The 20123-nt window shown below is 38.6% G+C and overlaps 1 protein-coding gene across 4 annotated transcripts in view; it reads left to right on the forward strand.

Moving 5' to 3' along the window:
* The window catches only part of Tshr (thyroid stimulating hormone receptor), a 146001-nt gene that overhangs the window by 6088 nt on the left and 119790 nt on the right, over positions 1 to 20123 (forward strand). The window lies entirely within an intron of this gene.

Genomic DNA, 20123 nt, shown 5'->3' on the forward strand with positions numbered 1-20123 from the left:
ATATATATATATATATATATATATATATATATATATATATATATATGCATATATTATTTACATATTACATTTTAATGTATATATAGCATATATTTCAGTTAAGATTTTTCTATAGTAAGTAACAGATAACCCATTCTGCCCAGTTAAGAAGGAAAGAAATATTTAAAAGAATGATATAATTTACATGTTATATGATTTTATTGTCTGTTGACATCTTTATCCCAAGTGAATAAATCAATTCCTTCAGCTTTCAGGTCCTTTTCAGAATTTCTTATAGCTCCTAAAACTCTTCTTTCCCATTCTTTTAGAACCAGGCTTTCAAAATAGGCCAGGGTCCATAGCCTGCAAGGAGTTAGAGCCACAGCTAATGATCTGGTTAGGACAGTTTTTTAACCACAGCCACTGAACATCTGAAGTCCTATAACTGTTGGCTCTATATTGCCACCAATATTTTCTCAACTGTCCCTGACTCTCTTTGCTTGTTTTCAGTACTGGGGATTAAATCCAGAGGCTCTCTACTACTGAGTTACACACTCAGCTCTTTTATTGTATTTTGAGACAGGGTCTTGTTAATTTGCTGAGACTGGCCTTGAACATGCCATACCCTGTCTTCACCTCTCTGGGAGGTATACACTACCACACCAAGCCTGTCCCTGCCTATTTGAGTCAGAGAGTGTTATCCTATATGGAGGATCTTATTGGCAAAGGTACCTGCCTTGTCCTAGCTGCTAGAGGGAGGAGGTCTGGGAGAGGCATGCAATGTGGAATTCCCACCAAAGAGGGGCCATATGCCCTCAACATCACTTATCACTTCCTTCATTCTGCTTTGGGTGTATCCAAGACACTGTGTTGAGTGCTGGATTGGATGAAGGACACTACCAACACTCTCCTCTAGGATCTTCTAGTATAGTGTAGAAGCTAACGATTAGTCAGATAGCCACATAAACATGTAATTACGGTTGTGCAAGTGTGCTGAGTGTTCTTGGCAGGGGTGGGGAACTAACTTACGTAAACTAAAGTTCAGGGAAGGCTTTAAGCCTGAAGAAATGGTAGGAGTTGAGTATGAAGAATTGCAGGGGCAAGGGCATAGAGTGGAAAAGAGGGGTTTCAAGAACCAATGAGCAATAAAATTGGTTACTATTCCCTTTATAACACAGCACAGGGAGGGGGTGTGTAAATGTCTTTATAAACTAATATTTAATTTAAGTAATGAATGCAAAACCTGGGTTTTTCTTGAGTTTTCCAAATATAGTAGTATACCAAGACTCCTAGGGGATGCCTGACAGTCTATGTATACTGTTATATGTTTTTCCTATGCATACATTCTTGATATAAAGTTAATTTATGAATAAGGTAAATTAAGAGATTAGCAACAATAAATAATAATAAAACGGAACAATAGTAACAATGTACTGTAATAAAAGGTGTGTGGATATGGCCTCTGTCTCAAAAGAATCAAGATAAATAGGAATGTCTTTGAACCACAGTTGATTCCAGGTACCTGTAACCATAGAAAGTAAAAATGTGGATAAAGAGGGACCATTGTATATTGTTGTATTTGTAAGTCTAATTAATTACAACCATTACTTTAAGGGGTATTATTTAATAATACTTTCATGAGTTATTTAATATATTATTGAATCAAATAATTTAAATGAATAAAAAGTTTGTTTTGTACTTGAATGTTTGACAAAAGTTACCCAATACTTAGAAAATTCTAGAGAATCTACTAAATTAGACCTTACAAGTGCCAAGAATCCCACATTTTTAGATACACCAATACTATTTTTAGGGACAGGAGAGGAGAAAGTACCTTCTCTGGAGTGAGACCATTTGGGTCGAATGCCTTGCTTTCTGTCCTTGGTATGCTAAATTATCTAAATTATCTGGGCCTTGGAATCTTCGTTCATAACATAAGAATAATAATATTACCTGCCTTATCAGATTGCTAGGAGATGCAGATGAATTACTACTGTTAAATGATAGTTTTCAGAGCAAGGTAAAATTATAACTTTCATTCTGCCACAAGTTGAACATGTTAACTATTTTAATTGACTCATTGCTGAGTATATATTAGTTTCCTAAGGCTGTCATAACACAGCACCACAAACCAGGTGCCCTTAAACAGTAGAAATTTGACTCTGTTGTAGTTCTGGAAGCTGAAAGTCAGGAATCAAAGTGTCAGTAGGGCCAAGCTTCCTCTGAAAGCTCAAGGGAAGAATCCTCCATGACTCTTCCTAGCTTCCCAGGGCCGCCAGCAATATTTGCTGCTCCATGGCTTGTGCTGTATTACTTCAATCACTAGCTTTACAGCCCACCCCAATCCAGTATGGCCTCAACTTAATTAATTACATCTACAAAACACTATTTCCAAATGCAGTCACATTCTACGGTTCCAGCTAGATGTGAATATGGCAGGGTGGGGGGTGGGACTCTATTTGACCCATTATGATGAGGAAACAGGGAAGATATTACTATCTGTTTAAAGGAGAATCCACAAAAACAACATATTTGTAGATCAGGAATATCATCACTTTCTAATATACATCACAATTTGTTTATTTTTATGCTTTCTTACTTATGTTTTTTCCCTTTAAGCAAAAAACAAGCTTTTTATTTTGTTTTGGTGTGCATTTGTTTCACTCAGCTGCATCCCAAGTGCCCAGAAAGAGCTTGGTATGATAGGCAGTCAATAAATATTTGCTTAACAGAGGAGTGAATGAACGCTGGAATGAATGAATGGTTCTGGAAGCTCTTTAATGTCATTTTATTGGGTCTTTCCTGGCCTTTTATGATTCTTTTTCAAAGCCTTTGTGTTTTAGTGCTATGTTCTAGTGGATGGAATTCTGCCTATATTTCATTTTTTTCCTGGTTATCTGGGCCACCAGTTCTTCAGATACTGAAGTAACAGCTGATGGGGTTACACATCTCTCTCCACTTGTCTGGCCCTATGTTGAGACTGCTAAAGCCATGTTATAGACACTATTTTGAACAGTCACCTCCACAAAATATTAACTTCACCAGGACTTCTAAACTTTTCAAATGTAGTATTCCTAAGTAATAGGAAAGAAATTTTCAGTGTATCAGGGATCTCCTGAAGTAAGCAAAAAAAATTCATTCAGAATTTCTAGTTTTATTGTTTAAATTTAATTTCCAAAACATTATGGTCATTTTTAATTCTTATTCATCACATAGATATTATATAGCTTATACATGTCTTCTTGGAGTATTTCCTTGTACTTTCATGGTAATGTAATAACTCATTTGAATATCCCAGAAACTCGACTTGAATGCCCAGAAGAGCAGGCATGGTAGGGCTTTTGAAGTAATTTGGGGTGCAGTATTATATGCCCATAAGAGTCCAACCTCAAGGATCAGACCAACTCCACTGAAGCTATGCCCATTTAGTCATTATCTCAGAGACCCGGATCCACAATGCCTGGATATTTTCATCTGTATGAACAAACCCTGGCAAAGTTGGAGTCTGAGTCTATTTTCTTAGATGACCTCTGATAAAGCAGCAAGCATAGAAAACTAATTAACAATGCTCAAAATATATTGCTCATGAATTAATCCCATCAGAACATACTGGTAAACTTACCAAAAGAGTTATTTTGTTCTGTCCAGATCTGAGAAATTGTTACCTTGAATTAATATCTTTGATTATTATAATGTTTTCTGGTTGTACAGTTAAGTTGGTTAGCCTTCAGATTAAAGTTTATTAGCGAAAGGTTCAGAGGCTTCTAGAAGTCCATGGTTGTGCTTCTGGGAATCTGTCATTATTGAAAACCTGGACTTACGCTTCTTAGATTTCCAAAAGTATCTTGGGCCCCCTAATAATTAAAGAAATTCTGCTTTGGAATAATTTGGCAATTTTATGTAACCATAAGTGTGTGTTTGGTATTCACTATGGCTCAATCTATTTTATTATAAAGAACACAAAACACTTTTAAAAAACAAACAAAAACTGCCTTGCCTTTGAATATGATGGCTTTCCTTATAAATATATTATTATGATGACTATTTTATTTATGCCTCACACATAGCCTGTCCTTTGAGGATTCTTTATACACAAAAGTTCACTAAATGTGGCCATTCTTCAAGTCAATACTTTAAAAACATACTTTACAAATGTCTTATGTGTCATATCTGACATTAAGTCCCTTCACAGAGTTTCTATTTTTTAATCAAACTAATCAATGTACTTAATTACTCTTTGCCTTTCATTACTGCTATTAAAAAATAGTGGAAAAAAATTTAAGCATGGGCAAAATGGTCCCAATTTGTTCAAAATTATAGATTAGATTTTAAAGCGTCCCATTTAGATGTCAGATTCTACTTATTTCACTTCAGTTCTGTATGAATTAGTAAGAACATTTAGGACAACATTCAATGCAAAATGTTTTGTTGTTTTGGTTTTTTTTTTAAGTTACAAAGCAGGCATTTGTAATTTTTTAGACATCTGGTATATTGTTCCCTTACATGTGATGACATCCATATGTGCCCTGGATTTTCTGGCGTAGTTCTATTGAAAACATTTTGCCATTCAGAAAATGCCAGAAATTCAAATATTTCATCATCATCTTAAAATAAACTTGCCACATCATTTATGCACCTGGAAAGAGCTCCCTTGCGTCCAAGCTTTTCTCTCAGGAAACATGATCTCTCTATTTTCATTATACATTGAGGGTTTGGCTTTTATTTTGCAGACGTTGGCTTGATTTTACCCTTGCCCAAGTGTTATAATTACTCAACTCCAGAGAGGGAAATGAAATTGCCTCTTTTCAGGTGCTATCACATCATATTTTGTTATTTTAATCTTTTTGGGAGCTGAGAAGTTAGAAGTCTAACTTTGGGGAAAGACTCATGTAGGATCTGAGGACAGGTAGACCTAGGGCCTTCCTGTGACAAGATCTTCAGCAGGCTTGATGACTGCAGTATTTTCATCTTAAAGTCCTTTTCAATTATTTCTGGGCCCATGAACATGGTCCAAAGATTCAACATAACCAGAAATTCTACCTCTAGATCGATAGTATTTCATTGTAGTTTTTCTTCCTTTCTACTTAATTTTTTCAATAAATATTTCATACGGTAGTACTATTCTAGGCATTGGAGACATATGCTAAATTACTTCATTGATTTTATATTATAGTAGGGGAAAATAGCCAGCATTTTTTTTAAAAAAAGTAGAACACAAAGATCAACAGATGGCAAAATAAATAAATAAACAAACAAACAAATAACTGATATCTGGTGGAAGAAAATTGTGCATAAATACAAAAGTACTGAGGCAAAAGAGACATGGAAGAAACAGGCATAGTGTGTTAAGAAGCAAGAAGAAAAGAAATGTGGCTAGAGTAGAAAACGTAGTAGGAAATAAGGTCAGACAGATCTATCTATCTATCTATCTACGGATACATACATATATCACTATATATAATGATCTAATATATACATAGTAGTGTGTGTGTGTACACACACACACACACTTTCCTGAATAAAAAGCTCTTAAGGATTTTGAGTCCCTCTTGCAGATATGCAAAGATCTGACTTACATTTTACTAAGGATCCCCCTGGCTACTGTTTGTTAATCAAGTAAGAGACATGAGGGCCTGAGCCAGCTTACTAGCAGGAGAGGTGATGAGAAATGTTTGAATCCTGGATTTATTTTGAAGATGAATCCATCTGCATTTCCTAAGACTGTGGAGTCTGAGGAAAAGACAAGAGTTGGTAATGTCTTAGCTTGGATTCTTCTGAAAGGAGAGCCTGCTCAGAAATCCTCCATGGGAAATTTGATTCTAGGGAGCAGAACTATAGGATGGACAAATGAAGCAGGGCAGGAGGGAGAGTTTGTAGCTACTAGGAACAAATGGTTGCTGTATCCCATAAGACCACCTGAGAATTCAGATAAGTATCTCAAGATCCTGGTTCTAGGAGGGAGGAAAGGAAAACCATATCCCCCAGTTCCTGTCCCTATAGGTCAGGATGTCAATTCTATCAACCTTTCAGATTCCTTGTGCATGGATGATAAAATAATTCCTGAGAACTAACAGAAAGCTCCAGTGTGACAGGTGAGAGGCATATGGTGCTTGGCTGAGGTATAGTGCTATCAAGTTGTAGCTTGTGAAGCCAGCTGGAACTCACACCACCGTGTGGTGGCTAGGCTAGGAGATAGGTCGGGCTGAGAGGATCTACAGTGAGGTACAGAGGTGTTCAAAGTAGTTCAGCCTTTACACGATTTCTCATTTGCCCAAGTTTCCTACATATCTGGCTCCCACACTAAAATGTAGGGCCTCTGTTTTTGTAAGAATGATGTTGTCCTTACTTCTTTCCTGTGTGAGAGGACAATGCAAATCCAGTCGGCTACAGAGCTCCTTTTAAGACACAATCATTGCAAAGGTATAATATGAAAGTTGTCATGATATTTATCTTTTATGAATGATTGATCCAAGTTGCTTTTGTTACATTTTAACAATTTTAGTTATGACTTGAATTACATTTCTTTTTTGTACTGCATTTAAAAACCTATCACTAGGGCTGGGGCTGGGGCTCAGTGGTAGAGGCACTGGGTTCTATCCTCAGCACCACATAAAAATAAATAAAAAAAGACATTGTGTCCATCTATAACTAAAAAAATATTTTTAAAAAAACCTATCACTATTATGTTGTTTTCTTTTGTTCAGTTAATTATATTGTGTCAACTCTAGAGTCATACTATGTGTTTTCATAATATCTCATTAAGTCCTCAAAGTGGCTCTGGAAGGTACATGTCTGACTCTAATTTATAAGGTGAACTGAAACCCAAAAATATCAGCTTCCTTTCTCTTATGTTACTTATCACTAATAAGTGAAAGAATCAGAATTCAAACTCAAACTCCTGACTCTAAATCCTAGTCCTTCTATGTTATGTCATAGCTATCTTCCTAAATATGGTGTCTCCTCTTCTCTTTTCCTCTTTCTTTCTCTCTCCCTTCCTCCTTTCTCAGTTGTAAAATTCACATGACACAAAGTTGATCACTTTTTAAAAATTTTTATTGGTGTATAATAATTATACAGACCCCTGGTCTGGTCACTTTTCAGTGTAATTACAGAGTGGGATTTTGTACATTCACAATATTGTAGAACCTTCACCTCCATCTAGTTTCAAAAAGAAACTATTGAAAAATGTTTGATATTTTCATCATCTCAAAAGGAGACCCTGTACTGATTAAATAAGTATTCCCCATTCCCTGCTTTGCCCCTGGCAACCACTAATCTACTTTCTGTCTCTATGTTCTTTTACCTATTGAAGACATTTTATATAAACAGAATCAAACAATAGGTGCCCCTTGGGTCTTGCTTCTTCCACTGAGCATAACATTTTCAAGTGTCATAACATTGTAGAGACAGAGTGGGAGCAATCAGACAAGTGGCCTGATGGAAAAACATGTGAACAGGGCCAGGCTAATGCTCCCACGACTTTTCATGCAGTTTCACTATTAACATACTGGTGTGGAGAGCAGCCCCTCTCTGTCTCAATGCCTTGCATCTTGGAAATGAAAATTGGGGCACAGAAAACATCCATGCTTATTTTCAGAGGCTTGGAGTACAAAACTGCTTGCGTATGTCAAAAAGTTTTGAATGCCTATCTTGTAAAGGAGAGTATTTGGGGCCATTTGGCTAAGAAACACCATGCATTTATCCCTCTATGTTTCATGGCGATCTTAGGCAACACATCTAGAAAGAGATAACCCAGTAGCAGTGCATGCACCATCATTTGTAACTCTTATGAGTCAATAGTCAAGCAAAGGGCTTTTCTTTGTTACAGGGAAGCTGGGAACAACTCACATAGTATACCATTTCCATGGCTGTTTTTCATAATAATATTGGCTTCTTTACCTTATATTGTATCTCCATTAAAAAGTTAGCCAATATTCTAAGAAATAAAATTTGCTAAGAATTAAAAAAAGGTTTACATGAGAGAAATAGATTATTCTTCCCCTTGTTTATCAGTGCTTTTCTCTCAGGTATTCCTCCCTCACCTGCTTTGATCTTAGAGGCAGAAGAGATGTGGTCAAATTCTCATCTCCCACAGACTCCCTGTGTGGAAGACTCTGCTTGCTCAACTCACAGGATAAACAAACTAGCAAGATCTATGAGATCTGCTATATCCATATCATCATGTGGTTATGAGGAACTTAGTACTGGGAGTAGGTACACAGAAAACTGGTATAGAAGTATATTTCTTGGATACAGGTTAGCAGTTGTCACCATTGCAGTAGTAAGTCTGAGATTGTGTGAGATCTCTTTTATATCAATTTATATCTCTAGGCAGAGACCATTCAGAAGCCCTATGGCATCAGTTGTGCAGCTTTAATAAGGAGAAAAAACACTTGTCCATTTTGCAAAAGGAACATGGTAAAGATATCTTAAGAGTTCTTTTCCTCTTTCAGAGATATTCGTCTCCTGGAATTGCTCTTAGGAGGATAAAGTAACCAAGATTCTGATGTGTGTGGTGTGTGTGTGTATGTGTGTGTGTGTGTGTGATCCTATCCCAATGGGGCCCATAAATCTGTAAGAAGAATTTATCTGTCCTGTTTCATAGTTTGACTAAAAACTCTGTTAGTATTTCCAAATCTCCAGTTGCCCATATTTAATGCTTGGAGGGCCTTCTTATGTAGCATAACCAAATTGCCATTTCACAACCATCCTCAATCCCTGGAAATGAAAACAACAAAACCAGAAGCTCTGAAATGTGCTCTACATAGCATGAAAGAATCCATCAATCTCTGTCTGCTTCAGTGCTGGGTGATAACAGAGGTCTGATGAACTTAAGAAGGATTCCTTTTACTCATAAGAAACTTGGCACTTTATAGAAACTTATGTATATCATGTCTGAAAATACAGGGTGGCCTGGAGAGTCTCTGATTTCTCTTTATATTATATGCAGTATATTCATTATCAACAGCAGCAAAATAGGGAGGGAACTATCTTGCATAAAAGCTATGTCAGCTAAAAATCATGGAGAAGAGCAGAGGACTAAAGTTGCCCACCTCATAGGGCAACTATTCTATGACTATAGCAAAGCACTAAAGAGTGGTAGGTAGAAATGGAAATCATATCAGGAGACCTTCAATAAGTCATGAACATTTTAGCAAGGCACTTAATCATCCTGTGTCTTACCTATTCTATCTCTTACTTGGAAACCTTATAAGATGGCTCTGTTCTATGGTAGAGGACTTCTGGGAAGACCAAGGAAGTTCTTCAAGTGCATAAGGATCTCTTTGTTATTCAGGGTCAACCTTTTTCATTTAGCAGAGTAAGAATATGGGAGACTATAACTTATCAAATATGGGGGGGAAACACTGATTTAAGGAAGTATTTGAGGGAATTATACTATAAAGATGAAACAATAAAAGGTAAATATTTAACTTAGAGTCCCATATACTTATCCTCTCTTCTTTCATTCTTATAACAATGCAGGAGAGGTCCCTCTGGTGCATTCAGGTTCTTTTGATCTTATCCTACTTTGACTTTCTTCCTCTCCTTCCTCAGATCCTTTCCACTGCTGTCTAAACAATTCAAATGTCTTTCCCCTAAACAAAATATTTTTCCTCCATAATTTCCATATCAGGGTTCACTTACCACTTCTACTTCCCTTCCTCCTTCCCTCCCTTCATAGCAAAATATCCTCAACTTGCTTTCTTGATGTTTTGACTGCCCATTCACCCTTTGGCTTAGTGCAATCTGGCTTTTACCCTCATTACTCTTGACCAAAGTCACTGGCAGCTGTTGTTGCAAAATGTCCAGAAACATTTTTAGATCCTTTCCTGAGTCAGATGCTTTTTGTCTTTTGTCTAATGGCTTCTCATGGTCTCCTCCACATCATACTCCTTGACTGCTACTGCCTATGCCTCAGTGTGGGTCTTCTAATGGGCCCAGGAGGCAGGGCTACTGCTGCTCATTGAGGACAATTCTGAGCTGGTTAGGCATGCCAAACCCACTCCTTGCAGCTCAACAGTAAGTGCATTGCTGAATGGAGTGCTCACCTTTGTTTACTGAAATAACCCACTCCTAGCACTGTGTACATCCACTTCTCCATATATATTTGGGACACACTGTCTAAGATTCCAGTAGGTCTGTCTTCCCTCGGGGGAAACAGAAGAGGGAAGATGGGGAATGAACTCTAACTCCTTTGCTGCACTGGCAATACTGTAATTGGTAGTTATCATCTCTTTCCCACTATTCTTTCTAAATTCTCCTTAGCTTTCATTTCTGCTGGTTTTGATAACCTATCTGATGATATGGTCAAACCTCTCATTCCTGAAGGGTCTGGGGTCTATTCTTCATAGGTTGGGGTTATCACACTTGTCCATTCACATATCATGATATGCCCAAGTGGATCATCTATGTTCTACACATATTCTTCTCTGCCTTCATTATATGACAGCAGGGTTACCTACTCCCACTGAATAGCATCAGTTTTTCCTAACAACTAATTGATTCCTTCTTTAGTCTGCTACTCTTTATATAAGAAGTCCCAAATGCCCAGATAACAGTCATAATTTATTGGTACCTGCAGAGCCTAGAATTGTAAAAATAGGAAGCAAAGAGCCCTCCAATGGGTCACTGGATATAATGGCAAGCCGGGCCACTCCTACTTCAGCACTTTGGTTCCCAAACTCTAATGGGACACAAAATCCACTTAGAGGTTTGTGATTCAATGAGTAGCTTTCATGATGGTACCCCATCATGGCAGAGTATTGCCTGTAAGTTAGCACTTCTGTTGAACCTTCCGCAGCCTATTCCATTGTACTCTGAAGCTAACCACTTCTGGATTGACCATGATTTGGGTGGATCTTGACATGTCCAGAAAATCCATGATCATAAGAGCACTCTTTTACCTCCTTCTTGATAAGTGAGTTGCAGGGTCATCTGCTATCTTGTAGGATATTCTGTGCCTATGGGTCAGACACTTTGATATTTCCCTAGATAAGGCCCAGAGTGGTGGCACATGCCTGTAATCCCAGCAAATTGGGAGGCTGAAACAGGAGCATCATGAAATCAAAGCCAGCCTCAGCAATTTATCAAGGCCATAAGCAAATTAGTGAGACCCTGTCACAAAATAAAAAATAAAAAACATTTCAGATGTGGCACAGTGGTTACGAGCCCTGGGTTCAATAGGAAGGAAGGAAGGAAGGAAGGAAGGAAGGAAGGAAGGAAGGAAGGGAGGGAGAGAGGGAGGAAGGAAAGGAAATCTCCCCCATATAATACTGCCTGAGGCAGTAAGAAGCAATAAAGGCAAATAGTTATCTGGAATAAGTGTCTACAACCATGATAATAGTCACTGGTCCTTCTAGAAAGAAGAGGCTCACTATAATCAGCTTGCTGCCAAATGGCCATGTGATCCCCTCCAGGAAAATGCCCCCTACTGATCTTTTTTTGCTAACTGACTGGGCTTTCAATAGTGACAACAGCCTGATCAGCCTTTGTGAGTGGGAGACCATGCTCCAGACCTATGTGTAGCCTCCATCTCTGCCAGCCAACTGTGCTAATTCTGCCATTGAGAAAGCCTGGCAAATGTCAACTGGCCAAGTTATTTTGTATTAGTTGTTCAATTTTTTTTTCCTATAGTGACTGCTTTCTGGTGGTCACTAATATGTGATGCAAAGATCACATTTCTTGCTCATTCTCCTAAATATATACTCATGAATCTGACAAGACTTTCTTCTATGAAATCTTCTAGTTTTTTCTTGCCAGGATTCTGACAAACAGGCTAATCCATTAGCTCACAGATGCATATATATATATAATTATCTTGGGTCACTTTTCCCTGTAATCCACTCATTGGGAAGATTTTTCTTTGCCCCTGTCTTTCAAGACCACTTCTCTGTGCAACGCAGGCCCATTGACTAACTCAACATCCACATACCAAAGCTACTGAACCATTCACCAAGCTCTGACTCTTTCCTTTCCTTCAGTTGCTCTTTGGGGACCCTCACGTAGGCAGAAGCATAAGCCAACAGTGAAGGACTGCTGTCATCTGAGTGGATATCTTGGGGATCTAGATTGCCAGCTTTTGAGACTTACCTGTGCTTTGCAGTCCTGCTGAGGCTTGATCTCTGATGTGTCACTTTCTGACAACCGCTGCTGTGTCTGCCTGACATTTTAACTTGGTATGTCATATAGAGATCAGCTCAGGATGTGGTATGTCAAATGGAGATCAGCTCAAGATGTTCCGTTTAGGATGCCTAGCCACTTGGTCTACTTAGTCACAAGTTCAGTCTCAACCAGTGCTCAGTAGCACACCAAGCACTATTTTTCTGCACTGCAGATGGTGTGGCCCTACTCCAGAACTCCAAAATACTGCATTTTGATTTTCCTATGAATGCCTGCCATAAACTCCACATCATACCGCAAATATAGTCGGGTCTGCCAACTCATATGGCCCAAGTGGTGGGGCTGCTTGTACCACAGCCTGGTGCTGCAGAGTCCTGCCCAGGCCCTACTGCAGCTGGAGGCCTTCCATGTCAACCGACACACAGGCAGAGAAATCCTTCTACAGTATTCCACTTAATGAATCAATCCGTTTATTTATCCATTTTTCTGCTGAGATCTACACAAAGGCATAACTCTTAACCAGAAGTCCCAAGTTTAGTCTTCAGCTTTTTCTGATATCCACTGGACTCAATAAAGGCTAATTACCCTCAGCTTTGTTCTAGCATTATCTATTTCTGATAACTTCAGTCCAACATAACAAAATCCAGCTAATTCCCTCACCCCTGTATATATGGCTCTCCTTCCTCTTCTCATGCCTCCATATCCTACTTCCACACATGCTTTTTTCTAAACCGTGAGCCGTCACACAGGACAGGATAGTTCCCTCTATGGAACATTCTTCCAAGTCGGCATTGGTGAAAGTTTTAGAACATGGGTTGCCACTTTGTTCTGAGGGCTATCTGTGCCCCACATACCACCTAGAGTGGGAGTCCCATTGCTATGGGATTTCCATTACTGAACTGGAAATAGTAACTGGTTCCCAAACCCCATTTTACCTCTGCTTTCTCAGAACACTTCTAGTACCAACTGTACCAGTTGGGTTTTTCTAGGAAGCAGATACTGATACCGAGTTGGGAGTGTCAATGGTTCACTCAAGGGTAACATCTGTGAAAGACAAAGGGCAAGGAAGCAGGATTTGTCAGAGAGAGCCCTGGACTGTGCTGCATCTCTGACAAAGTCTTGGTGGCTAACCCAAGGAGGACCTCTGGAACAAGGATCACCTGTTAGAGAAAATCCTCATTGGGCCTAAAGGCCAGGCTCCAGTATGCCTGCCATACTCAGTTGTTGGTTGTAGGCTTCCTGGGAAGAGGAGGGTTGGTTAAAACACCAAGACAAAACCTGGCTATGCTGAAGATGGAGGCTGGCAGCTCGCTGCCTCCTAACAGCTGAACAGAAAACAGTTCCTTGGAGGAATATCCGAGCAGCACATTTCATGGCTGCTATACCCATTCTTCTTTTTCATCTCTTCCATAAATACCTTGTCACAGTTTAGATATGGCTTGCCCCTAAAGCTTCACATGCTGGAAGCCTTGTTCCCAGTGTGTGGTGCTGAGGTGGTGGAACGTTTGGGAGATGGGGTCTAGTGGATGGTAATTAGGCCATGGAGCGGGTGGGGGATTAGGAATGGTTTAATGCTTTCTCATGGGAGTGGATCAGATCTGGTAGGAGTGAATTAGTTCCCGTGAGAGAAGGTTGTCATAAAAAGCACACACCTGGCTCCTTCCCAGTCTTTTGCTTTCTGTCTCACCATGTGACCTCTCTCTACCCTCTGCATGAGACAGGTTCTCTTTCTATTTCTCCACCAGGCTGTGATGCAGCCAGAGGGCCCTCACCAGGATACTGGTGCCCTGCCATTAGGATCATCCAATGAACCTCTTCTTTATACATTTTCCCAACAGCAAGTATTCTTTTATAGCATTGCAAAATGGACTAAAATATACAACCTTGAATTTCTATGAAGGCTTCTCTTTCTCTCCCTATCTCTGAAATGATGGTGTTCCTTCGCTCCTTGTCCTATGCCACAATTGCCTGACAATCTCATGTACTCCCTTTCATACATCTAATAGAATTCTAATGAATTCTGTGTTAGGCAGCTTTCAGTTACTGTGACAGAATAACCTGAGATAATTAGTTTATAAGGAGAGATTTGTTTGGGCTCATGGTTTCAGAGGTTTTAGTTCATGGTTTTTTGGCCCCACCACTTTGGGCCTAGGGTGAGACAGCACCACATGATGGGATGTGTGTGGTGAGCAAAACTGCTCACCTCATGGTGCCTGGGAAGCAGAAAGCGGAGGGTGGGGGGCGGGCAGGGTCTCATCATCTCCTTCAGGAACACACCCCCAATGCCCTTACTTCTTCCTACCAGGTTCTACTCCCAAAAGACTCCACCACCATCTAACAGCTGAACAGAAAACAGTTCCTTGGCATAAGCTTGCAGTCAAGACTTTAGAACATGGCCTTTGGGGGCCATTTCAGATCCAACCATAACAAATTCCAATTTCAGATCTCTAAGCCAGGTCTCTGAGAACTAAACCTATATCATCCAACTGCCCAGTTAAGATATTCTATAGACTTCTAATATTTAGCATTTCCAAAAGTACCTCATCTTCTCAGCCAAAACTATTTTTCTGTATATTCTTCTCATTGAATGGATCCACTGTTTACCCAAATACTCAAAATAGGAAGCATAGAATTATCCTCGATACTTTCTTCTTACTTGTCCCTAATAGAAAATCCATTATCAGTCATTACCAGCTAAATCTCTCTTGACTCTGTCTTCATTTTGCTGCCATTCAAGTTCACACTACCATCTTTTTCTCTCCCGCTTGAACCATTATATTTGGGGTTTCTTTTGTCCTTGCTAAACATAGCAGCCAGAACGATTAGTCTGAAATCAGAGTCTCAATTGCCCGCGTAAACACCGTATGGGCTTCCGGTGCTTTCAGGAGAAATTTCAAACTCTTCTCGTGCGTTAAACTCTTTCCAGCAGGATCTTACTTTTCTACTTTAGTCACTTCTATTCCTTCAGCCACTTAGAACTACTTTAAATTCCAGAATGTGCCACCCACTCTGTTGCTCCTATGTGTTTGCACAACTCATTCCTTTTTACTGAGACATTCTTTATCTCCACTCCTCCTGTATCTTACTCATACTTTACTTTTAAAAGTTATAATGCATCTAAAGGCACACAAAATAGCAATACAGATAGCTATTCACTACCATCAAGATTAACCAGAAGTTAACATTTTTGCTTTCTTTGACTAGTTCTCTCATTTTTTTTAAATAAATGAAATGTCATAGACAACAGCTGAAGCTCTATCACTCTCCTAACTTTTCCTCTGATCCCAAAGGTCAAGATACAGTTTTATCATTTTTTTTTTTTTGCCTTCTATTACTGCTGTTAAGAAATCTGCCACCCGTCTGATGGTCATTCTTTTAATAGTAATCCTTTTGTCTTTGGCTTCTATTTGCTTTTAAGTTCTCTTCATTCTCAATGTTCAACACTTTCAATATAATGTGTGCATACACTGATGAATTATTTTTATCCTCCTTTGAACTCATTGCCCTATTTTGAATGAGATGTTCTCTGCCATTTTCCCTTTAATATCATCTCTCTTCATTCTCTCTCTTCTTTTCTTCCATAAGTCCTATTAGAGGTATGTTGGATCATTCACCTTTAATTCTTGCCTTTTAACGCCTCCTTTATGTTTTTCAATGTGGAGTGTCTCTCTCTCTGTGCTGCATCTTATCTAATTTTCTTAGTTTTATCTTCCAGCTCACAGTCTCCAGCAGACTTCAGTTTAATCCACCCAGTATAATTGCATGTGTTTTCATCAGTGTCATATTTCAGTTGTTCATTCTTTCTCATATTCTTCTGGTTTTTTTTCTTTATGGTTTTGACTATGCATTTTGTGTCTTGAATTGCTTTAAGCAATCTTTTTATAGTCACTGTGAAATCATTTCATATAATTTTTTAGCATCTCGATTTGCTAATTGTCAGGTCAAATGGCTCTTCTGGGATGAACTGTTACCTTCTTATTTTATAAGGTTGACTAACAAACTCATAGGAAGAAGGGCTAAGCCATTGAGAATCTTGTGTAACCTGGACTGGTAACTGGACTGGTGTAACTTTCCACCAGCAACATCAGGGATTGTGCCACTCCAGGCCACATTTTTGTTACTATTTCAGCTTGGGAGGTGCCTCAACCACACAGTTAGTTTAAATGCTAACCCAAACACCAAATCTGTGGGCAGGTCCATGAGTCCAGATTCTCAAGAAAATTAAAAAAAAAAATACAGAAAATATAGAAGGGTTGCACAGACTTTGTTCAGTGGGCATATCTTTTTTGACTCACACTTTCCATTATGTGTGCGGCCATCTGACATTTCTGATTTTATGGCAATACCTTAATTCCATCTCTGCCCTTTACACATGTCTCTTCTTCTGCCAGAGTGTCAGTATCAAGAGCCAAGCCCTTGGGTGACTGTGACTTGTAACTCCTTTCCCCTCCCCGAGGACCTTCCCACTCCTACAGCACTCACAAGGCTGCCCAGCCTGTTCTTGGTTCTCTTTTGACACCTGAGGAAGTTCTCATCTTACTAGAGAGGTCAGCCATTTATTTTAAAGAATTATTAGGTTTACTGAGCACTTATAAGTGATCATAGTGGGAAGATTTTTTTTGATTACCTAGACTTATAAAAAGTCTTCATCTTTCAGCTCCTTGATAATTTGTTCTACAGAGATTTATTGTCTGAGGAGTTATGTTGGGTATTGAGGACAGTTGGTATGTTAGTCAGTTTTCCATTGCTGTGGCAAAATGCATGAGAAAAACAAATTAAAGGAGAGAAGATTTATTTTGGCTCATGGTTTCAAAGGGCCATAGTCTCTTGGCCCCATTGCTGTGGGCCTGCGGATTAAACAGAAAATCATGACTTAAAGGGTATTGCAGAGGAAAGTTCCTTACCTCATGGGAGTTAGGAAGGATGTATATATGGATATATGGAGAGAGGGAGGGGGAGAAGAGAGAGAGAGAGAGAGAAAAATGGGGACTCAGAGACAGAGAGACAGAGTTAGAGAGACACAAACTAAGCCCTTTCAGGGCATATTCCCAGTGGCCAACTTCTTCAAACTAGGCCCTACTCCTACAGTTTTCACCAGCTTCCAATTGTCCATTAAGTTATTAATTCATAAATAGATTACTCCATTGATGAAATCAGAGCCATCATGATCCAATCATTCCCCAAAAGCCCCACTTGTGAACATTGCTGCAATAGGAACCAAACCTTCAAAGCAGGAGCCTTTGGAGGATGTTTCGTATCCAAACCATAACAGTGGGTAAAAAAAAAAAAAAAAAAAAGGTTCTGTACTCAAGTTTTCAATATAAATTAGACATCAGTTTCTTCAGGAAGATTTTCCTTTTTTTCAAATCTACATTACATAGAACTAATCCAGCACTATACATTTCCTTGTTCTACCATGCTATTTTAATTTCATGCTTACTTGTCTGTATCATCCTCTAGACTATAAACTCTGATATGGTAAATCACTTAATGATTTCACAGTATCTTGCACAAAGTCCAGTACATTTTAAGAACAAGAATATAGAGATGCTCCTTGACTGATAATGGGATTATGTACCAAGAATCCATTGGAAGTTGAAAAATCATAAGTTACAAATGCCTTTGATGTGCCTAATCTACCAACCATCATCATGCCCAGATACTTATATTAGCCTACAGGTGGGCAAAAGTGTTTAAGGTAAAACTCATTTTTGCATTATAGTGTTAAATATTTGTAATTTATTGAATACTTGTGTCCAAAAGGAAAAAAAAAAAAAAACACTGGCAACACAATATACTGTAGAGTGTTGGTTGCTTACTGTCATGACTGCATGGCTGACTAGGAGCTTCGGGTTGCTTCCGCTGCCCGGCATTATGAGAGATTATACCACATATCACTGGCCCAGAAAAAGATCAAATTTCAAAATATGGTTATCTACTGAAAATGCATTGATTATGTACCATTGTAAAGTCAAAAAAATGACAAATGGAACCACTATAATTCAGGACCATCTGTAATTGTTGAGCACAATTTATTCAGAACATACTTGACATTTTGTGGTGTCTTTATGAAAATTCAATTATCATCCTGTTATATTCAACATTTTCATGCACTATCAGCCTTTTCTTGTTCTTGAGTTTTTTCTTCTCTGCATATAAATTTGCTCAAGTGTCCTCTATTTTTAGAAACAAACAAAAAATAACATTTCTCCTAGTCTGACTGTTATCTTCTAAAGATAGTATTCCATCTCATCTGTCTAGCATTTCTCAGCTTACCATTTCTACATGTATTAGTTCTCTTAAAGCCAGGCAGATCAATCCTGATGGTTCCCAGATACCATTTCCAAAATAATACTGGCCACCCAGAAGTAGTAATCTACTCTTACCTAGTGTCTGCAGTTATGACCCAAAGCTGATTAGATCTCCTCCTGATGACCCCTGATCCTTGGCTAGTTCACTTCTATAAGGGTACTTTAATCCTGGTTCAATTTTTTTTATATTAATTATAAGAAATTATAATTAGTCAATTATAATTATGTTAATTATAAGAAATTATTAGGGTCTGGGATTGTGGCTCAGTGGTAGAGCGCTTGCCTAGCATGTGCGAGGCCCTACGTTCAATCCTCAGCACCACATAAAAATAAATAAAATAAAGGTCCATCTACAACTGAAAAAATATTTTTAAAAAAAGAAATTATTAATATTGTTTCTGGTCTTATGCTGTATCCCGTATCTTTTTTTTTTAAAGTTGAAAAATAAAACATTTAACTTATATCTCATACTTTTAATTGATAGCCAAGTTCATCTAGGATTCCTCCAACAGGTCACTCAGCTCTGGAAGCTCTCTATTGCCCCCTCCTGGTAGTTTACGGACCAGTACTTTGATTATTTTACATTGCCATGTTCTCATGGCTTCATGTAGCTTACCCCTCAGATTCTAGTATCATCCTTTCATTCTAGTTCCTCAGTGCTCCTGTAGAAGTTAGTTAAGACAATTATGTATCTTACAGCCAAGAGAACTGAGGTCCAGAGAGACTCAATGCCTTGCTCAAGATTAAATGCCAGTCAGACATAGAACCCAATTCTCCTGAATCCTTTTCCAGAATAATGCTGCCTATGCAGCATTTCTTCTGGACCATTAGTAAAAACAACACAACAACAAACAACAACAACAACAAAACAGAGATTGAATTTTATTGAGCTTTTCTTCCCCTATAATTCCTTTTTTATAGTAGATTCACAAAATTATACTAGATGGAAATGAATATTTGATGTGCTGGTTAATAGATATTTTTAGCCAATCATATGTACCTGGAAAACCATGCAAGGCAAAGATGGGAGAGTGAAGCGCAAGAGCAGTGAGACAGGAGCTGGGAAATCATGTGCTAGCTGCTGCTTCCTGGTGAACCATGAGAGTCCCAGTAAGTGATGTGGCAATCCCTGCACTGGCTTTGTGAGCAATCTGTGGACAGCCTACATGAGAAAAGAATGCCTTGGGTCAGTTCACAAGAAGGAACTGGATATTCCTGTTCCTTACTTCCTGTTTCCCACTGATCACAGTTACACCCCTGTACTTCCAGTTCTGCCATCTGGCCCTTTAATAGCTCCTTGGATATTATCCAGAGTATATGTATGAAGACTCAAATTGGTGTAAATATACTTTGAATACAACCAGAGATATGAAAAAATGTGCTCTATATGTGTAATAAGAATTGTAATGCATTCCACTGTCGTATATAAATTTTAAAATTTTATTTAAAAAAAAGTTCCTTGGAAAGCCAGATATAAAGCTCTGTGGGGAAGTTTCTCATTTAAATCCAGAGTAGAAGATGATACACTCTCCAATAGGATAAAACATCCTGGAATCTAAGCCTCTTGCTTCAACCTGTTACCTAAATTTGTTACCGTCATCATTGTTGAAGGAGGGTGGGATTGAAGTGGGAAATACAAAATGGGGATGATTTTTAAATGTTTTATACAAGCAAACGGGACATTCATGAGTAAAATTAAAATGTAGACTGGCT

This window comes from Marmota marmota, unplaced genomic scaffold, assembly GCF_001458135.2.
Source record: "Marmota marmota marmota unplaced genomic scaffold, marMar, whole genome shotgun sequence".
Lineage (NCBI taxonomy): Eukaryota > Metazoa > Chordata > Mammalia > Rodentia > Sciuridae > Marmota > Marmota marmota.